The 20,738-nt window shown below is 39.9% G+C and overlaps 1 protein-coding gene across 3 annotated transcripts in view; it reads left to right on the top strand.

Moving 5' to 3' along the window:
* The window catches only part of LOC126336310 (uncharacterized), a 205,046-nt gene that overhangs the window by 106,249 nt on the left and 78,059 nt on the right, over nt 1-20,738 (top strand). The window contains exon 1 of one of the 3 annotated variants that reach the window (XM_049999931.1): nt 19,887-20,584. The exons of 1 other annotated variant lie outside the window; for it this stretch is intronic. The gene's annotated coding sequence lies outside the window, so the exon portion shown is untranslated. Of the gene's footprint in view, nt 1-19,886; nt 20,585-20,738 lie in introns of those variants that run through there. One more of the 3 variants, XM_049999948.1, reaches the window with a different exon arrangement.

Raw genomic sequence — 20,738 nt, 5'->3', positions numbered from 1 at the left:
TTCTACTAGCCTTCATCTTTTTACCTGCTTGATCCTCTGCTGCCTTCACTACTTCATCCCTCAAAGCTACCCATTCTTCTTCTACCATATTTCTTTCCCCCATTCCTGTCAATTGCTCTCTTATGCTCTCCCTGAAACTCTGTACAACCTTTGGTACTTTTAGTTTATCCAGGTCCCATCTCCTTAAATTCCTTCCTTTTTGCAGTTTCTTTAGTTTTAATCTACAGGTCATAACTAATAGATTGGGGTCAGAGTCCACATCTGCCCCTGGAAATGTCTAACAATTTAAAACGTGGTTCCTAAATCTCTGTCTTACCATTATATAATCTATCTGAAACCTGTCAGTATCTCCAGGCTTCTTCCATGTATACAGCCTTCTTTTATGGTTCTTGTACCAAGTGTTAGCTATGATTAAGTTGTGCTCTGTGCAAAATTCTAGCAGGCGGCTTCCTCTTTCATTTCTTTGCCCCAGTCCATATTCACCTACTACGTTTCCTTCTCTCCCTTTTCCTGCTACCGAATTCCAGTCACTCTTGACTATTAAATTTTCGTCACCCTTCACTATCTGAATAATTTCTTTTATTTGATCATACATTTCTTCAATTTCTTCGTCATCTGCAGAGCTAGTTGGCATATAAACTTGTACTACTGTAGTAGGTGTGAGCTTCGTATCTATCTTGGCCACAATAACGCGTTCACTATGCTGTTTGTAGTAGCTTACCCACATTCCTATTTTCCTATTCATTATTAAACCTACTCCTGCATTAACCCTATTTGATTTTGTGTTTATAACCCTGTAGTCACTTGACCAAAAGTCTTGTTCCTCCTGCCACCGTACTTCACTAATTCCCACTATATCTAACTTTAACCTATCCATTTCCCTTTTTAAATTTTCTAACCTACCTGCCCGATTAAGGGATCTGACATTCCACGCTCCGATCCGTAGATCGCCAGTTTTCTTTTTCCTGATAATGACATCCTCTTGAGTAATCCCCGCCCGTAGATCCGAATGGGGGACTATTTTACCTCCGGAATATTTTACCCAAGAGGACGCTATCATCATTTAATCATACAGTAAATCTGCATGCCCTCGGGAAAGATTACGACCGTAGTTTCCCCTTGCTTTCAGCCGTTCGCAGTACCAGCACAGCAAGGCCATTTTGGTTATTGTTACAAGGCTAGATCAGTCAATCATCCAGACTGTTGCCCCTGCAACTACTGAAAAGGCTGCTGCCCCTCTTCAGGAACCACACGTTTGTCTGACCTCTCAACAGATACCCCTCCATTGTGGTTGCACCTACGGTACGGCTATCTGTATCGCTGAGGCACGCAAGCCTCCCCACCAACGGCAAGGTCCAATCCAAAAGTAATTGAAGCTCTCAAGAATTTCCTGGAACCACAGAATTTAAAGGAATTACAATCTTTCCTGGGTTTAGCAGATTTCCATAGGCGTTTCATAGCCAGTTATACAATTATAGCGTGTCTAATGACACAGCTACTGATAAAGGGAACTACATTCAGTTGGTTAACAGAATGAACAAAAGCAATGGAATAATTTAAAACTGCCTTAACCACAGCTCCAGTGTTAGCCTATCCAGATTTCAGCAAGCCCTTCATTCTTTCAATAGGTGCTTCAAATTTCGCTGTCAGTGCTATTTTGTCTTAAGAAACTGATGACAAAGAACACCCAATTTCATTTGCTCCCAGACAGTTAAGCAAAGCACAATGTAATTATACTACAACAGAAAAGGAGCTCTGTGTTTTGGGTTTTGGTATAATACATAACAGTTGTTTCCTTGACAGGAAGAGAATTCACAGTGATTACAGACCATGTCACACTTAAGTGGTTATTGAGCTTAAAGGACCCAAGTTCCAGACTAATAAGGTGGGCGTTGGGACTGAGTGAATTTCAGTGTAAAATTATTCATCGACCTGCCAAACTACAAGTAAATGGTGATGGGATGAGCCAAAAGGTAGGTGCTTGTGTTACAATAAGTCGCAGAAAGAGTTAAAAGGAGTTTAGGAGGAGGATCCACAATGCAAAATATCGAAAAATGATCAACATTTTGTCGAAATAGATGGATTCCTGCACAAGATCACGAGTAAAGAAAACCGCCTAGTTATTCTGGAAAGCACGAGAGACCAAATCATGATGGAACAGCGTGATTCTTTATTATCTGAACACTGTCATAAGAAAACATGAAAACATATCAGTTATATTGGTGGCCAAGACGTAAAGCTAACGTTTTTGAGTTTGTTTCACACTGTGATTCCTGCAAGAGACGGAATAATTCAGGAAAAACTAAGACACCATTACAAGAACTGCAAGAGACTAGTGAATCATTCGAAAGAGTTGGACTTAATGTCATTGGACCTTTGCCTAAGACTAAACATGGGAATAAATTCATATTGACCACGTTAGACCATTTTCTCACGATGCCAGTAACTGATCAGAGTGGCTCTGGGTTTTGTAAAAGATTTGATTCTAAAGTTTGGATCACCATTAACCATAATCAGTGACTAACGATCAAATTTCACTAGTGAATTGCTTAAACAGACTTGTAAGCTAATGCAAACAACGCAACTTAGAACTACACCTGCATACACAGAAGGAAATGGATGCATTGAACGAGTTCACAGAGCAATCATTAAGATGATTAGCCGCTACGTAAGTAGCAAGCCTGACAATTAGGATGTGTGTCTACCGTATGTTGTGAGCACTTACAATGCAAAAATGCACACATCAACTGGCCTAAGTAGATACCAAAGTGTATATGGAAGAAGGATGCATTTACCCTTGGACTTTGCATGATCAACATCCAGAATCAGCAATGAACATGCTGTGTGACATTAGCCGAGTGGTCTAAGGCAGTGCAATCATGAAATGTGCGGCTGGTCCCAGCGGAGGTTCGAGTCCTCCCTTGGACATGGGTGTGTGTTTGTCCTTAGGATAATTAAGGTTAAGCAGTATGTAAGCTTAGGGACTGATGAACTTAGCAGTTAACTCCCATAAGATTTCACACAAATTTGAACGTTTGTTTAGCAATGAACATGTCAAGGAATTAGAGCTCAAGCTAAAGGAGGCATGGAAGGGAGTGAAATGGTGGAATCACCAATCTTTTCTTCACTATGAGAAACAACACAATCGTCAAGCAGCTGCATCATAGTACCAAGTCAGAGATCTTGTGTACCTGAGCATCAGGTCAAAAAATTGAAGAAGTTTTGGAAAGGCTCTTGGAGGTCTTGTCACCAGTCACTCTTAAGCTCCAACTGCCTTTTCGTTCGATTGTCGTTCAACTCAATCATGTAAAGCCATTTCTGGGTAGACTTCCTTAGCATCATGAGAGGACAACGAGGACTGATCTAGGGGCTGACCATCTGTTCCTAAATCCAGGACACGAGCAACGCGAGGTCACAGTCCAGACTTCGAGGCCGAGACGCCGCTGTACATCGAGCGATTCAGTCCCAAGCAGCACTAAAGACGTGTGTAGTGTAAGTGTAAAACATGTGTTCATTTATCTGTCATTTGTATACATGAATGTGTTGTGCAAATATAGATTGCAGCTATTACCTGAAGTGAACAAATGTAACTAAATCTCATCCCACAGGTTACCATAAGAGGCACATTTGTATTATATTAATTGTTTAATTCTAGTGTTTAGAAATAATTTACCATGTTTATTGTAATTATGATTTTTTCTAAGACAATGCATTCCATTAATGCTATAGTAGTAGTACCACAGACAACAGGTGTTTTGTTTGAACCACGATCAGCCTTGGTAGTTTCAACAAGTAATTCTAAGATTGTACTTAAATACAGTTTGAATGAGAAATAACAACTATTAATTTCTGTTAAGAAAGAAATTGATTTGATTTGTACAGTCAAACATAGTGACACAGTTTTGGAAATGGGAATGTCTTGGTATAACAATTGGATTACCGCTGGTAATGCAGGTAGATTATACATTTGCTAATTATGAAAATGAGCTTAACTGTTTCTTTAAGTTTTTACCGCACAAAACCTTGATTAGGCGCAAACGTGACTGGGTACATTTTGGAGGAAGTATCCTTTATACTATATTTGGCACTTTAATAAGCCGAGATCTACCTGACCTTAAAGACAGAATTGTAGCCCTCGCGCAAAGGTCTAGTATGAATTCAATTAACCTGAGCAATAAGATAAATTGTATTAAGGAATATGCAAAGAACCTTCATGCCAAGTATTAGGTAAAGGACTATTTACTGATAGTAAGGACCGAAGGGATTTTTTATCTCTGAACGATCATGATCTGTATATTCAGGGTGGTCCATTGATAATGGCCGGGCTAAATACCTCACGAAATAAGCGTCAAACGAAAAAACTACAAAGAACGAAACTCGTCTAGCTTTAAGGGGGAAACCAGATGCCGGTATGATTGGCCTGCTAGATGGCGCTGCAATAGGTCAAACGGATATCAATTGCGTTTTTATAAATAGGAACCCCTATTTTTGATTACATATTCGTGTATTACGTAAAGAAATATGAATAGTTCAGTTGGACAACTTTTTTCGCTTTGTGATAGATGGCGCTGTAATAGTCGCAAACATATGCCTCACAATTTTAGATGAACAGTTGGTAACAGGTAGGTTTTTTAAGTTAAAATACAGAACGTAGGTACATTTGAACATTTTATTTCCGTTGTTCCAATGTGATACATGTACCTTTGTGAACTTATCATTTCTGAGAACACATGCTGTTGCAGCGTGATTACCTGTAAATACCACATAAATGCAATAAATGCTCTAAATGATGTTCGTCAACCTCAATGCATTTGGCAATATGTGTAACGACATTCCTCTCAACAGCGAGTAGTTGTTACAGAGTTAACAAATTTTAAATTTCATTGCAATGTCTTGAATGATTATTGTTATTTGATAATGGCAAGTCAGAAAGATTTTTTTTTTATAAAAAACTAAAAATCTCGTTCACTCACGTGATTATTTATGTGGGTGTTCAAGTGCACATGTCTATGACACACTCTAGTTCTGAAATTAGTTTGTCATTTACATATACACCTTTTTGCAAAAGCCATTCTGAAAAATCATACACAAGGTGTTTGCGCTGTTGATTTCACTGTTTTTGGGCCTTCACACCTTGTTCTTCTACAAAAATATCGACTTTATCTTCTAACCACACAATGGTATCATTTAATTCTTTTTTATCTCTAGACAACGTCTGTATAGTTTCCTGAAGACAACAATAAGCTTCCTTTAGCTGTAAAACATCATTAACTGGAGTATCATATTCTATGACAATGTGTTTATTTCAGCAGTCAATTTCTTTATGTTGCTAGATGGCTTTCTTCATGTCATTAGTGTGCTGTTGTGATTCTTTGGATTGGTTTTTTAATTCCTTGGAGTTGTTCACAATTAACATGGTTATATACAACCCTACTGCTTTAAAATTTTGTAACAATAGAGCAACGAGATGATTTGGTTGTACGTTCGTTTCATGTGAAATATCGTCCATTGGACCATTTACTTCATGTGAAACATTATTATCAGATTGATGAGTTACACCATGTGACAACAAAATGAAATCTATGTGGAAAGTCATTAATACTCATGTAGCAAAACATGAAAATGAAAGTAATAAAATCACCATAAAACAGGGAAATGAAATTGTTGATGTTCCACTTCTAATAGCTAATATATTTCATATCATTATATTAATGTCATCTAAAACTTCATGACAACTAAATATAATACAAGGACAAAGGTAATAACTCCAGTAAACGAAAGGACAATGTACCTATATCCCATAAGACCCATAGAAGGACAAACAGCTATCAGCAAACTAAAGAGTAAAACGAACTATGGATTTGATCATATCCCTGACAAAATTATTAAATATAGTACCAATAATGTTGTCTCTCAACTTGTGGACATAATCAATGACTCCTCTGAAACTGGTGTGTTTTCAAGTAAACTTAATCAGTCAACAGTAACACCAGTTTATAAAAGAGATGACAAGTTTGACATTAAAAATTTCAGACCACTATCATTATTATCTGTATTATCTAAAATAATTGAAAGAATAATGCTTGGCAGATTACTAGACTTCCTAAACAAAAATAATATTCCTGTAAATGCACAGAATGGTTTCAAATAAGCAAATCTACACAAATAGCTTTCTCCAATTTCCTAAAACTTGTTTACAAAGCTATTAAGGAACTGATCTTTGGGTTGTTTTTGGACTTTTCCAAAGCGTTTGATCTTATAAATTATAATATACTACTGTTAAAGCTATATAAGTATGGTGTCCATGGTGTTTCCTATGAGTGCCTTAAGTCATATTTAACTGATAGAAAACAAAGTGTGCAAATTTCTCAGGATGGAAATGAGTACCATGCTGAATATAAAGGCATTGATTATGGGGTGCCCCAGGACTCGGTATTGGGACCATTGTTATTCTTGATTTTTATTAATGACCAACCACCACACTTTTCAACAAATCACACTATATTATTTGCTGATGAGACTGGCTTCATTATAAAAGGGTAGAATGATTATGAGAAGCAGAAAAAATAGGCAAAAGAGCAGAAGTGGCAAAAAATGCTTTAAAGATAACGGTCTAGTTGTCAATGACAAGAAGACTGTATCGATGAACTTCAATTATATAAGGAACAAAATATGACGAATATAAAATTCACATTATCAGAGAGATAAATTCAGCATAAGAATCACATAATTTTTTTAGGATTATGGGGAAAATATGTATAAATGCTTAACAATAAGTTAAGCAAGTATTGTTACATATTAAGAATCCTTAAAGGTTGCTGCAAATACAGAAATAGTGGCAAGTGCTTATTACGAATACATGCAAGTATGGTATGGTATTCTGGGGAAATACCTCTTTAGCCAAGCAGTCTTTTGAGCTTCAAAAGGTAGCTGTAAGATTAATAAGTGATGTTGCTTACAGAGTATCATGAAGAGCTATCTTTAAGGAATTAAAAATCATGACCTTACAGTCTATATTTATTTTTGAAAGTATCTGCTTCATTAAAAATCGTCAAGTTTTATCTTTCAACAGTGAGATCCACAATTATCTAAAAGGGACAGGGAAGACTATCATAGGGATGTGCATAGAAAATCAATATAGCAGGACAGTGCTGTTTAAAAACTAAATGTTCTTTACAGTGCATTGCCAGATAGAATAAAAAATACGAACATCAATAGTGAAAAAAAAGCACTAAAAATCTACTAACAAAGAACAGCTTCTACAGTATTAATGAATACCTGGAATTTTGCTCAAATCTGTTGGTCTCTCTAAACAAAAATTCATAATTATGAAACCATTCCTAGATAAAACTAAACTTCTTTTAACCATGTATGTATCTAACTCTTGTGCCATATATTACTATGCCTATTTAACTAAAGTACTGGTATTTAATAGTTTCAGTAAAGTCAGCCAAGGTGTTTCATTAGCTTTTATTTTATTTGTATGTACATATATAATTTTATAAAGTAATTAAACAGAATAATGTTTTTATTATAAATATGTGTCGATAAAAATCATAAGATTTTGTACATGATGTAAATATGTAATATTTTATAGTGTTTTGTACTTTGACAAATGCAATATCATGAATATGATAATAAGGGCAATAAATAAATAAATAAAGATCACCTAATTGAGCATCATTTTCACACAGTGAATTATCTGTCTTAATACCTGGCGCAGTTTCAGGGCATGATTCCAGATCGATCTCCAAAACTCATGCATTTTCAACTTCTATGTTAGCAAACTCATTTTGTACGAATTTAAGCTCTACATTACTATCTTTGTGTGTAGTCGTTTTAGTAATCTTGCCTATTTTTGCCATAACACTACTGTAAATTAAAAATATTTTTGCAAAATTTTGTTTAACTACAATCTGAAAAATCATCTACTAGGCAACAATATCCAATCCAGGAACGTTGCTACAACAATCACCATGTTTACATGTGGCACACCTTCCAGAACACGAAAATGAATTTCGTAAACTGTTTTTCACTGTCATGTATACTTGTGGAAACCTGAAGCGAATTTGCTAGCCCAGTTAAATATGGCGCCTGGAAAGCAGCTGTTACAGTTCGTGATTTCTTCAGCTCAGTCGCCATGTACCTTCAATTAGACGAGATGTAAACAGCTTCAGTCTAATATTTCTACACATCCTTCACTGTACAAAAAGCAACTCCATCCATATTAGTCCAAAATTTGTATAACGAAACCTGACAGCCCAAGCACGTTCCAAAACCGGTGACGTTTGGTTGGGAGTGAAAGTCGATTGCGGAACTGGAAAACCGGCAACCAGAAGCGGATTCCCAGAATGGATTTTGAACTGTTTAGATGCACCATGTCTATTGCTAGGTTTAGATGTGACACATCTTCCGGAAGACGAAACCCAAATCTCGTAAGCCGTTTTTCGGTGTCGAATTGACATGTGCAGGTTGAATCGGTTTTGGTGTCCCTGTCGAAAAATCGGATTCCGCATCGTCATTTGTTTTACTCGAGTGGCCGCTGGCAGTCAGCTGTTGCGTTTGTCGCTGGTACTAGTATTATAGCTGGATGACAGCTTCAGCGCTCGTAACTGACATGATTGGCGCATTTGTCATGTTTGTTTATGAAGAGGGAATACGAATATCAAATAAACACGAGTGAACTTGTGCGGAGGAGAAAGAAGTTGTTTAAAAGGCGATGCCTCCGAATATTATCAACACAATATATTCCACCAGAAATGTATATTTTTCACTGGTGGAACGTAATTGTATTGTAGCATTTTGGGGAATATGAGTGGTCTGAAAATTTCCGCATGAGGAAAGAAACATTCTGATACCTTTGCTTCGAATTATCAAGTGCATTATCGCCGACTGCAGATTTCTTTCGTGAACTGCTACCACTAGAGAAGAGAATGGCAATAGCTCTGTATAAATATGCAAGCTGTGTGCAGTATGTAATAGTTGCAAAACAGTTTGCTGTGCATAAAAGCTCTGTGCACAAATGCTGATATTCGTTTATAAAGGCTGTGAATACTGATTTGCTTACAAAAATCATACAAATGCCAGACGCCGAGGAAGCAGAGAGAATGAGTAATGAGTTCTCCAACTTGACAGGCTTCCCACAGATCATAGGAGCAATCGCTGGCACTCACATTCCTATATTAGCTTCCCAGGAGGGATATTCAGATTTTGTGAACAGGAAGGAATAGACATCACTTGTTCTTCAGGCAGTTGTTGACTGTCATTACTGGTAAATGGATGTGAACTAATGTGAATGAAATTGATGTTACAGTGGTCAACAAGCAATATAAAAAATGTTGTCTTTTGTACAGTTTTAGGAACATCAATATCATCCATACTGGAAATGTCCTTGATGCATCATTACAGAAGGATTCACAGGCTGGTGCCAGAAGTAAGATATAGATTTGTACATACCCAATAGTTAATGTAGCAATCAGTGTAATTTCCTTGGTGGCTATAACATGCAGTTTCACGCACTTACTTCTTTGTGAATGACTTACATTTGTTCAGTCAAGTGATAAGATTCTACTGCATGTTTCCAAAACATATAAATATTAAGACATGAATTATTGCATATCAAATTTAAACTTATTTCTTTGGTAAGTAAAAAAACGTGTAATTATAGGTTTGGCAGGGGAAACTGATGGTGAAAATGGCAGCTGCTCAAACTACACACCACAAGAAATTGTTTCAAAAGTAAAACAGTAAAAAGAAGTGCATGTCTTGAGCATAGATAATTTACAGTAATCCCACATGAAGTAGCAGCAGTTGTTATACGTAGATCTAAGGCACTTGCAATTCAATAGTGAAATTATTAACCTTTAAATCAGCAAAACCTATTGACATTTTTGACTAATGTTTCACACACAGTTCCATAGTAACACCCTAAAAATAAAATAGACTGAAAAATAAATTTTGAATTTAACTTAATACAATTTGAACACTTCAGAAAACATTCTTCAAAGATAACAGTGTAGAAGAGATATGTGCTGTTTCTGTTCTTTAGTGGTTCGATTGTAACTTTATCATTTCACTTAAATTGTCCCATCAGGCAGCATTTTTTACTATATAAACAATTTGAATTAAAATATATTCTGTGGACTTCTGTAGTTCTCAAGCATGACACAGTGAAATTAACGTATTTCTTTTCTATCCGAGAAAAATTGATCGTACAAACAAAATTAATGAAAGATTTCAGTGACAGGCAGGACAACTTGGAATGTAAAAGAGAAATCTAACGTGAAATAGAAATTCTTACCAACTTTCAGATAGTTATTAGAACGACTGCTCTACTGTAAACAAGTCTTAACAATAAACTGTGTTTCAATGGTGGAAAATCATTGCTAACTTGACAAATGCTTTTTATCACAAGTGTAACTTGTTTAAGCTCATGGTGATAAACGAAATACATTAAAAGATTACCCAATGCTTGTCCTCTACATGTAATCTCAATGCCTTAGGATTTCATTAAAATCAGTCACAGCCATGCTTTTCGTATTTTGAAATTTCACTCATAGTCAGGCTCACTCGTGGAATGCCCGACGTACATTCCAAATAGAAGTAATATGTGTTACATCAGTAATTCAGTATATACCAAGCAGTTATTTTTCACATACAACAACATGGTAATTTATGCTAAGTTGAAAGTTACTACTCTTTTTAAGTATTTAAACAAATTCTATTGTAATATTGTCTATTAATGTAACTTCTTTTGTTAGGCACCATGCACAATCAGTGGGACTGTTGTGCCAAAATTCCTGCTTGGAGATGCGGCATATCCCCTTCTGCCATGGCTCATGAAACCATATACAGGGACTGTATCACCTGAAGAAGAAGGTTTTGGTGTTTATTTGAGCTCCACCAGATTTGTTGTTGAGAATGCTTTTGGTATGCTCAAAGCTCGATGGAGATTGCTTGCCAAATGCATAGACGTAAACTATCAATTTGTGCCTAAACTTGTTACTACATTTTGTGTACTCCATAAAATCATTGAAATGCACAAAGATCACTTCAGAGGAAGCTGGCTAAATGATGTGGACAGCGAAAATGAAATATACCCCCCATCCAATGAATATACTTGCACAGAATCTAACCAAGATGATGAAAGGATAAGAGACTGTCTAAAAACAAATTGCGTTTACAATTATTCATTAAGGAGATCTCGATTATGATTTCAATGAGCACATCGTAATGAGGTGTGCATAAATACTTGTAAATCACATCAAATTTGCTAGTTAAGAAATGAAAACGTTCAATTTCAATAACTTTTTTTATTTGCTGTACTTTAATTTGGAGTGTACAAAAATCTCACCATCTGTAACTGGAGGTGGATGGGGCACTAAAGGTGGATGGGGCACAGGAGGTGGATGGGGCACTGGAGGTGGATGGAGCCCTGGAGGTGGGTTTGACTCTGACGATGGATGGGGAAGGGGATCAGCTTGGAGAATGGGTGGTTCGGTGAAAAAAAAGCCAGTCTGTGGAAGGAACGGTGGTGTTTGCTGGTAGGGTATGAAATGGGGTTGCGTGTTTCGCCCACTAATGGCGTGAAGGCTACTTAAAATGAGTTTACTAATTGTTTTGTCTCTTCTGCATGCCTATTTTGGATACTCTCCAACAGCTGCTTCTTATACTGTCTGTCCATCTCAAATTCTTCTCATATCCTGTAACATTTTACTGAAGTTAGTACAGTTGTTGTTGTTGTGGTCTTCAGTCCTGAGACAGGTTTGATGCAGCTCTCCATGCTACTCTATCTTGTGCAAGATTCTTCATCTCCCAGTACCTACTGCAACCTACATCCTTCTGAATCTGCTTAGTGTATTCATCTCTTGGTCTCCCTCTACCATTTTTACCCACCACGATGCCCTCCAATACTAAATTGGTGATCCCTTGATGCCTCAGAACATGTCCTACAAACTGATCCCTTCTTCTGGTCAAGTTGTGCCACAAACTTCTCTTCTCTCCAATCCTATTCAATACTTCCTCATTAGTTATGTGATCTACCCATCTAATCTTCAGCATTCTTCTGTAGCACCACATTTCGAAAGCTTCTATTCTCTTCTTGTCCAAACTATGTATCGTCCATGTTTCACTTCCATACATGGCTACACTCCATACAAATACTTTCAGAAAAGACTTCCTGACACTTAAATCTATACTCGATGTTAACAAATTTCTCTTCTTCAGAAACGCTTTCCTTGACATTGCCAGACTACATTTTATATCCTCTCTACTTCGACCATCATCAGTTACTTTGCTCCCCAAATAGCAAAACTCCTTTACTACTTTAAGTGTCTCATTTCCTAATCTAATTCCCTTAGCATCACCCGACTTTTGCTGTCTCTGACAGAATTACGATGTCATCGGCGAACCTCAACATTTTTATTTCTTCTCCTTGGATTTTAATACCTACTCCGAATTTTTCTTTTGTTTCCTTCACTGGTTGCTCAATATACAGATTGAATAACATCGGGGAAAGACTACAACCCTGCCATCTGGTTTTTGTACAAATTGTAAATAGCGTTTCGCTCCCGGTTTTTTTATACCTGCTATCTTCAGAATTTGAAAGAGAGTATTCCAATCAACATTGTCAAAAGCATTCTCTAAGTCTACAAATGCTAGAAATGTAGGTTTGCCCTTCCTTAATCTAGCTTCTAAGATAAGTCGTAGGCACAGTATTGCCTCACATGTTCCAGCATTTCTACGGAATCCAAACTGATCTTCCCCAAGGTCGGCTTCTACTAGTTTTTCCATTCGTCTGTAAAGAATTTGCGTTAGTATTTTGCAGCAGTGACTTATTAAACTGATAGTTCCGTAATTTTCACATCTGTCAACACCAGCTTTCTTTGAGATTGGAATTATTATATTCTTCTTGAAGTCTGAGGGTATTTCGCCTGTCTCATACACCTTGCTCACCAGATGGTAGAGCTTTGTCAGGACTGGCTCTCCCAAGGCCGTCAGTAGTTCCAATGGAATGTTGTCTGTTCCGGGGGCCTTGTTTCAACTCAGGTCTTTCAGTGCTCTGTCAAACTCTTCACGCAGTATCATATCACCCATTTCATCTTCATCTACATCCTCTTCCATTTCCATAATATTGTCCTCAAGTACATCGCTCTTGTATAGACCCTCTATATACTCCTTCCACCTTTCTGCTTTCCCCTCTGTGTTTAGAACTGGGTTTCCATCTGAGCTCTTGATATTCATACTAGTGGCTCTCTTTTCACCAAAGGTCTCTTTAATTTTCCTGTAGGCTGTATCTATCTTACCCCTAGTGGGATAAGCCTCTACATCCAATACATTTGTTCTCTAGCCATCCCTGCTTAGCCATATTGCACTTCCTGTTGATCTCATTTTTGAGACGTCTGTATTCCTTTTTGCCTGCTTCATTTACTGCATTTTTACATTTTCTCTTTTCATCAATTAAATTCAATATTTCTTCTGTTACCCAAGGAATTCTACTTGCCCTCGTGTTTTTACCTACTTGATCCTCTGGTGCCTTCACTACTTCATCCCTCAAAGCTACCAATTCTTCCAGAATGAGATTTTCACTCTGCAGCGGAGTGTGCGCTGATATGAAACTTCCTGGCAGATTAAAACTGTGTGCCCGACCGAGACTCGAACTCGGGACCTTTGCCTTTCGCGGGCGAGTGCTCTACCAACTGAGCTACCGAAGCACGACTCACGTCCGGTACTCACAGTTTTACTTCTGCCAGTATCCGTCTCCTACCTTCCAAACTTTACAGAAGCTCTTCTGCGAAACTTGCAGAACTAGCACTCCTGAAAGAAAGGATACTGCGGAGACATGGCTTAGCCACAGCCTGGGGGATGTTTCCAGAATGAGATTTTCACTCTGCAGCGGAGTGTGCGCTGATATGAAACTTCCTGGCAGATTAAAACTGTGTGCCCGACCGAGACTCGAACTCGGGACCTTTGCCTTTCGCGGGCAAGTGCTCTACCAACTGAGCTACCGAAGCACGACTCACATCCGGTACTCACAGTTTTACTTCTGCCAGTATCCGTCTCCTACCTTCCAAACTTTACAGAAGCTCTTCTGCGAAACTTGCAGAACTAGCACTCCTGAAAGAAAGGATACTGCGGAGACATGGCTTAGCCACAGCCTGGGGGATGTTTCCAGAATGAGATTTTCACTCTGCAGCGGAGTGTGCGCTGATATGAAACTTCCTGGCAGATTAAAACTGTGTGCCCGACCGAGACTCGAACTCGGGACCTTTGCCTTTCGTGGGCAAGTGCTCTACCAACTGAGCTACCGAAGCACGACTCACGTCCGGTACTCACAGTTTTACTTCTGCCAGTATCCGTCTCCTACCTTCCAAACTTTACAGAAGCTCTTCTGCGAAACTTGCAGAACTAGCACTCCTGAAAGAAAGGATACTGCGGAGACATGGCTTAGCCACAGCCTGGGGGATGTTTCCAGAATGAGATTTTCACTCTGCAGCGGAGTGTGCGCTGATATGAAACTTCCTGGCAGATTAAAACTGTGTGCCCGACCGAGACTCGAACTCGGGACCTTTGCCTTTCGCGGGCAAGTGCTCTACCAACTGAGCTACCGAAGCACGACTCACGTCCGGTACTCACAGTTTTACTTCTGCCAGTATCCGTCTCCTACCTTCCAAACTTTACAGAAGCTCTTCTGCGAAACTTGCAGAACTAGCACTCCTGAAAGAAACGATACTGCTGAGACATGGCTTAGCCACAGCCTGGGGGATGTTTCCAGAATGAGATTTTCACTCTGCAGCGGAGTGTGCGCTGATATGAAACTTCCTGGCAGATTAAAACTGTGTGCCCGACCGAGACTCGAACTCGGGACCTTTGCCTTTCGCGGGCAAGTGCTCTACCAACTGAGCTACCGAAGCACGACTCACGTCCGGTACTCACAGTTTTACTTCTGCCAGTATCCGTCTCCTACCTTCCAAACTTTACAGAAGCTCTTCTGCGAAACTTGCAGAACTAGCACTCCTGAAAGAAAGGATACTGCGGAGACATGGCTTAGCCACAGCCTGGGGGATGTTTCCAGAATGAGATTTTCACTCTGCAGCGGAGTGTGCGCTGATATGAAACTTCCTGGCAGATTAAAACTGTGTGCCCGACCGAGACTCGAACTCGGGACCTTTGCCTTTCGCGGGCAAGTGCTCTACCAACTGAGCTACCGAAGCACGACTCACGTCCGGTACTCACAGTTTTACTTCTGCCAGTATCCGTCTCCTACCTTCCAAACTTTACAGAAGCTCTTCTGCGAAACTTGCAGAACTAGCACTCCTGAAAGAAAGGATACTGCGGAGACATGGCTTAGCCACAGCCTGGGGGATGTTTCCAGAATGAGATTTTCACTCTGCAGCGGAGTGTGCGCTGATATGAAACTTCCTGGCAGATTAAAACTGTGTGCCCGACCGAGACTCGAACTCGGGACCTTTGCCTTTCGCGGGCAAGTGCTCTACCAACTGAGCTACCGAAGCACGACTCACGTCCGGTACTCACAGTTTTACTTCTGCCAGTATCCGTCTCCTACCTTCCAAACTTTACAGAAGCTCTTCTGCGAAACTTGCAGAACTAGCACTCCTGAAAGAAAGGATACTGCGGAGACATGGCTTAGCCACAGCCTGGGGGATGTTTCCAGAATGAGATTTTCACTCTGCAGCGGAGTGTGCGCTGATATGAAACTTCCTGGCAGATTAAAACTGTGTGCCCGACCGAGACTCGAACTCGGGACCTTTGCCTTTCGCGGGCAAGTGCTCTACCAACTGAGCTACCGAAGCACGACTCACATCCGGTACTCACAGTTTTACTTCTGCCAGTATCCGTCTCCTACCTTCCAACCTTACAGAAGCTCTTCTGCGAAACTTGCAGAACTAGCACTCCTGAAAGAAAGGATACTGCGGAGACATGGCTTAGCCACAGCCTGGGGGATGTTTCCAGAATGAGATTTTCACTCTGCAGCGGAGTGTGCGCTGATATGAAACTTCCTGGCAGATTAAAACTGTGTGCCCGACCGAGACTCGAACTCGGGACCTTTGCCTTTCGCGGGCAAGTGCTCTACCAACTGAGCTACCGAAGCACGACTCACGTCCGGTACTCACAGTTTTACTTCTGCCAGTATCCGTCTCCTACCTTCCAACCTTACAGAAGCTCTTCTGCGAAACTTGCAGAACTAGCACTCCTGAAAGAAAGGATACTGCGGAGACATGGCTTAGCCACAGCCTGGGGGATGTTTCCAGAATGAGATTTTCACTCTGCAGCGGAGTGTGCGCTGATATGAAACTTCCTGGCAGATTAAAACTGTGTGCCCGACCGAGACTCGAACTCGGGACCTTTGCCTTTCGCGGGCGAGTGCTCTACCAACTGAGCTACCGAAGCACGACTCACGTCCGGTACTCACAGTTTTACTTCTGCCAGTATCCGTCTCCTACCTTCCAAACTTTACAGAAGCTCTTCTGCGAAACTTGCAGAACTAGCACTCCTGAAAGAAAGGATACTGCGGAGACATGGCTTAGCCACAGCCTGGGGGATGTTTCCAGAATGAGATTTTCACTCTGCAGCGGAGTGTGCGCTGATATGAAACTTCCTGGCAGATTAAAACTGTGTGCCCGACCGAGACTCGAACTCGGGACCTTTGCCTTTCGCGGGCAAGTGCTCTACCAACTGAGCTACCGAAGCACGACTCACGTCCGGTACTCACAGTTTTACTTCTGCCAGTATCCGTCTCCTACCTTCCAAACTTTACAGAAGCTCTTCTGCGAAACTTGCAGAACTAGCACTCCTGAAAGAAACGATACTGCTGAGACATGGCTTAGCCACAGCCTGGGGGATGTTTCCAGAATGAGATTTTCACTCTGCAGCGGAGTGTGCGCTGATATGAAACTTCCTGGCAGATTAAAACTGTGTGCCCGACCGAGACTCGAACTCGGGACCTTTGCCTTTCGCGGGCAAGTGCTCTACCAACTGAGCTACCGAAGCACGACTCACGTCCGGTACTCACAGTTTTACTTCTGCCAGTATCCGTCTCCTACCTTCCAACCTTACAGAAGCTCTTCTGCGAAACTTGCAGAACTAGCACTCCTGAAAGAAAGGATACTGCGGAGACATGGCTTAGCCACAGCCTGGGGGATGTTTCCAGAATGAGATTTTCACTCTGCAGCGGAGTGTGCGCTGATATGAAACTTCCTGGCAGATTAAAACTGTGTGCCCGACCGAGACTCGAACTCGGGACCTTTGCCTTTCGCGGGCAAGTGCTCTACCAACTGAGCTACCGAAGCACGACTCACGTCCCGTACTCACAGTTTTACTTCTGCCAGTATCCGTCTCCTACCTTCCAAACTTTACAGAAGCTCTTCTGCGAAACTTGCAGAACTAGCACTCCTGAAAGAAAGGATACTGCGGAGACATGGCTTAGCCACAGCCTGGGGGATGTTTCCAGAATGAGATTTTCACTCTGCAGCGGAGTGTGCGCTGATATGAAACTTCCTGGCAGATTAAAACTGTGTGCCCGACCGAGACTCGAACTCGGGACCTTTGCCTTTCGCGGGCAAGTGCTCTACCAACTGAGCTACCGAAGCACGACTCACGTCCGGTACTCACAGTTTTACTTCTGCCAGTATCCGTCTCCTACCTTCCAAACTTTACAGAAGCTCTTCTGCGAAACTTGCAGAACTAGCACTCCTGAAAGAAAGGATACTGCGGAGACATGGCTTAGCCACAGCCTGGGGGATGTTTCCAGAATGAGATTTTCACTCTGCAGCGGAGTGCAAAACAACATATTAACACCAGAAGTAGACATTAATGCTCAAACATTGGTTGAAGCATAGTGTGTAAAATTCCTTGGGTTACAGCTGGATGACAAGTTAAAGTGGAGTCAACCCATAGATAAACTAATCAAGAAACTTAGTTCAGCATGTTATGCTGTTAGAACATCTCCCATTTTGTTGACTTAAAGACAAGAGTGTTGGCTTATTTTGCATACTTTCATTCTCTGTTGTCATATGGAATTATCTTCTGGGGAAGTTCACCTAAAGTAAATAAAGATTTTTTTTGCAACAGAAGTGACCGGTAAGAATATTGTGTAATGTGGATAACTGTACATCTTGCAGAAGCCTTTTTAAGGACCTAGGAATACTTACACTCACTTCCCAGTACAGTTACTCCACAATGGACTTTGTTGCTGATAATAAAGATCATTTCTAACGGTATTCTGATATACACAGTCACAATACAAGCAAGGAGAGATATTGGGCACTAGGGAAAGAACATCACACAAAGAAGTGCGAGTCAACATACCTCAAGGAGGGTGAAATGGAAGAAGAAGTAACATTAATAGATTTTTCATCATGAAGAGAACTGTCTTCTGTTTTCAAAATAAAATGTGTGCAAAATGCAGAATTCTTGTAAAATGTTTGCTGTCCCTTCTGTGGCGAAGTTTTAATGATGATTAACAACTCACTTTGAAAACGTTTGATATTTATATTTTAACGGAAGGTGCGCCAATGAAATTATTTATTTCTATGTTTACTTTTTATTTTTCGCCTTTTGACTGTTGAAAAACATAGTGCACAGTCCCAACTGTGATGGTGAAATTCCACATAGGTACTTCCTTCATAGATTTGTGCCATGTAATTTAAATGTACATTCATGCCAGTTTCGCACTACATTAATGCTTTGTACAATTAACTGTAATAATCATGGAGCCATCTCCCAAAGGATTTCCATTACTTGTGTTGTACACCATTTTAACAGTCACAGGTGGATCTGAAAAAGACTTATCATGAAACCAATGGTATGACACCAAAATGTGAAGGAATACTAAGTAAGCATTATACCTGGAGTGTGATATCCCAATCCCCCTTAACCTGTCCCACTGAAGTCCTCGTTTGGAAACCAGTGTAGCCTGTAATGCAGCCCAAGATCTAGGTTAGTTCAGGATGTGTGAATTTGGCTTTGAGTTAGTGAAATAAATTTATAATATTGTCAACAGAAAAATTATAAAAGGTCATGTAAATTATGAACATTTATCCTTATTTTGCATAGAACTATGCAGAAGCAACGAAAAATGCAAGTTGAAGGGGGGGGGGGGGCAAAGTAATATAATATGAGCACTGTGTAATTATAATAATCCACTACAACCATCAGATATACAATGACACCATGAAGACATCCACTACTGTCTATCACTCACAAAACTCATTTTCAAAAGGCAAGCTTTCAAATATAAGCAACACTCACTTTTTGCTGGTCTGCTGGTTGCAGACACTGTAAAATTCAGTGAGTCATCTGGACAAACTGTAAATGTAGCCTCATGTTGCGGTTCTGATGTTGAAATTTCGGTTTCTGTAGATTCTTTACAGTAAAGAAATGTACGATGTAGCGTTTTATTTAATATCATAGATATAAAAGTAACGAAACTGCTAAGTCCTTACTATAGCCAAACTCTTACATTCTCCACATGGTGTAGAATTTACACCGGTTTCTAGCAATAAAGCTGATGGCCTCTCGTCAAGGAGACTTGCCATTTCATTGTAAAACGTAAAATACGAACGTTCATTACCGCATATGGTATTTTGCTTCTTGAAGTCTCTTTTCAGAGATTTGCACTTTGGTCTGAAATACAGTTACATTCCATTTAAACGCAAATAAAATTTTTAGATTTAAATCACGCATATTATTATAATCTAAAAAGTAACCCCTGCCTTAACTGATCTGGTTTACGTATATATGAGCCGTCAGCCATGGCTTTCGCCAGCTCAGCAAAAATATCCGCATTCCTGGACTTCTTGCCACACAACTTATGTAACGTGGTTTTCTTGTATGAGACAGCGTATATGGATCACCTTCTTTTCTGTCCAGTATTTCTTCTTCACTGAATAAGCGTTTGCTTCGGCCATATTTCCAAGTATTTCACAGATAACAAGAAATGCAAGCAATCTGACAGCCTAATACCGCTTCAAAATCGGTTGAGGGCGCGAAAACCACTTGCGGAACTGGAAAATCACCAACTAGGAGTGGATTTCCAGATTCTTTAGTGGAGTGTTTACATGACCAACGAGAAGCGGAACTGGGAAATCGATTTACGAATTCCAGTATTGGGACCCATGTAAACACACCATACATGGGTCCCCCAAAATCAGTACCACTTTTCGTTGTTCATGTAAACACTTCAGAATTGATTTCGGAATAGCGCTTCTAGTTGCCGGTTTTCTAGTTCCATAATCGGTTTTTGCCCCCATGTAAATGCAACCGATACTGAAGCGAGAGCTGAATGTTAGATTTCAATAAAACGTTGTGTTCCTTTTTTTTGTGGTGGTTTTATGTCTGGTATGATGGAAGAAGCGATGTTTTGCGCGTTTAAAGAAAAAAGTACTGGACAGACCAGTAAGTTATACAAATGTTGTACTTAATAGAAGAAAGGCAAATATTGACTCTCTGGATGGAAGAAGATTCCGAAATAGTGATGTCTTCGCTCAGTTAGCGAAAGCTATGGCTGAAGATGGCTACATGAGAACACCAGATCGTTAAGGTTCGTGTAGCTTCTTAGATAAAAGTATTTTGAGTGATTTAAATCTGAATATTGTGTCTGTGTTTAGACTGGATGTAACTCGAATTAATATTGTATTTCAGATCAAAATGGAAATCTCTTAAAGAGAGATTGCCGAGAGGAGAAATAATACTAGCGGATGCGTTTTATGATGAGATAA

The sequence above is a fragment of the Schistocerca gregaria genome, chromosome 1 (genome assembly GCF_023897955.1).
Source record: "Schistocerca gregaria isolate iqSchGreg1 chromosome 1, iqSchGreg1.2, whole genome shotgun sequence".
Classification (NCBI taxonomy): domain Eukaryota; kingdom Metazoa; phylum Arthropoda; class Insecta; order Orthoptera; family Acrididae; genus Schistocerca; species Schistocerca gregaria.
Note: the sequence above shows the minus strand (reverse complement) of the source record. Positions and strands in the feature narration are given on the sequence as shown.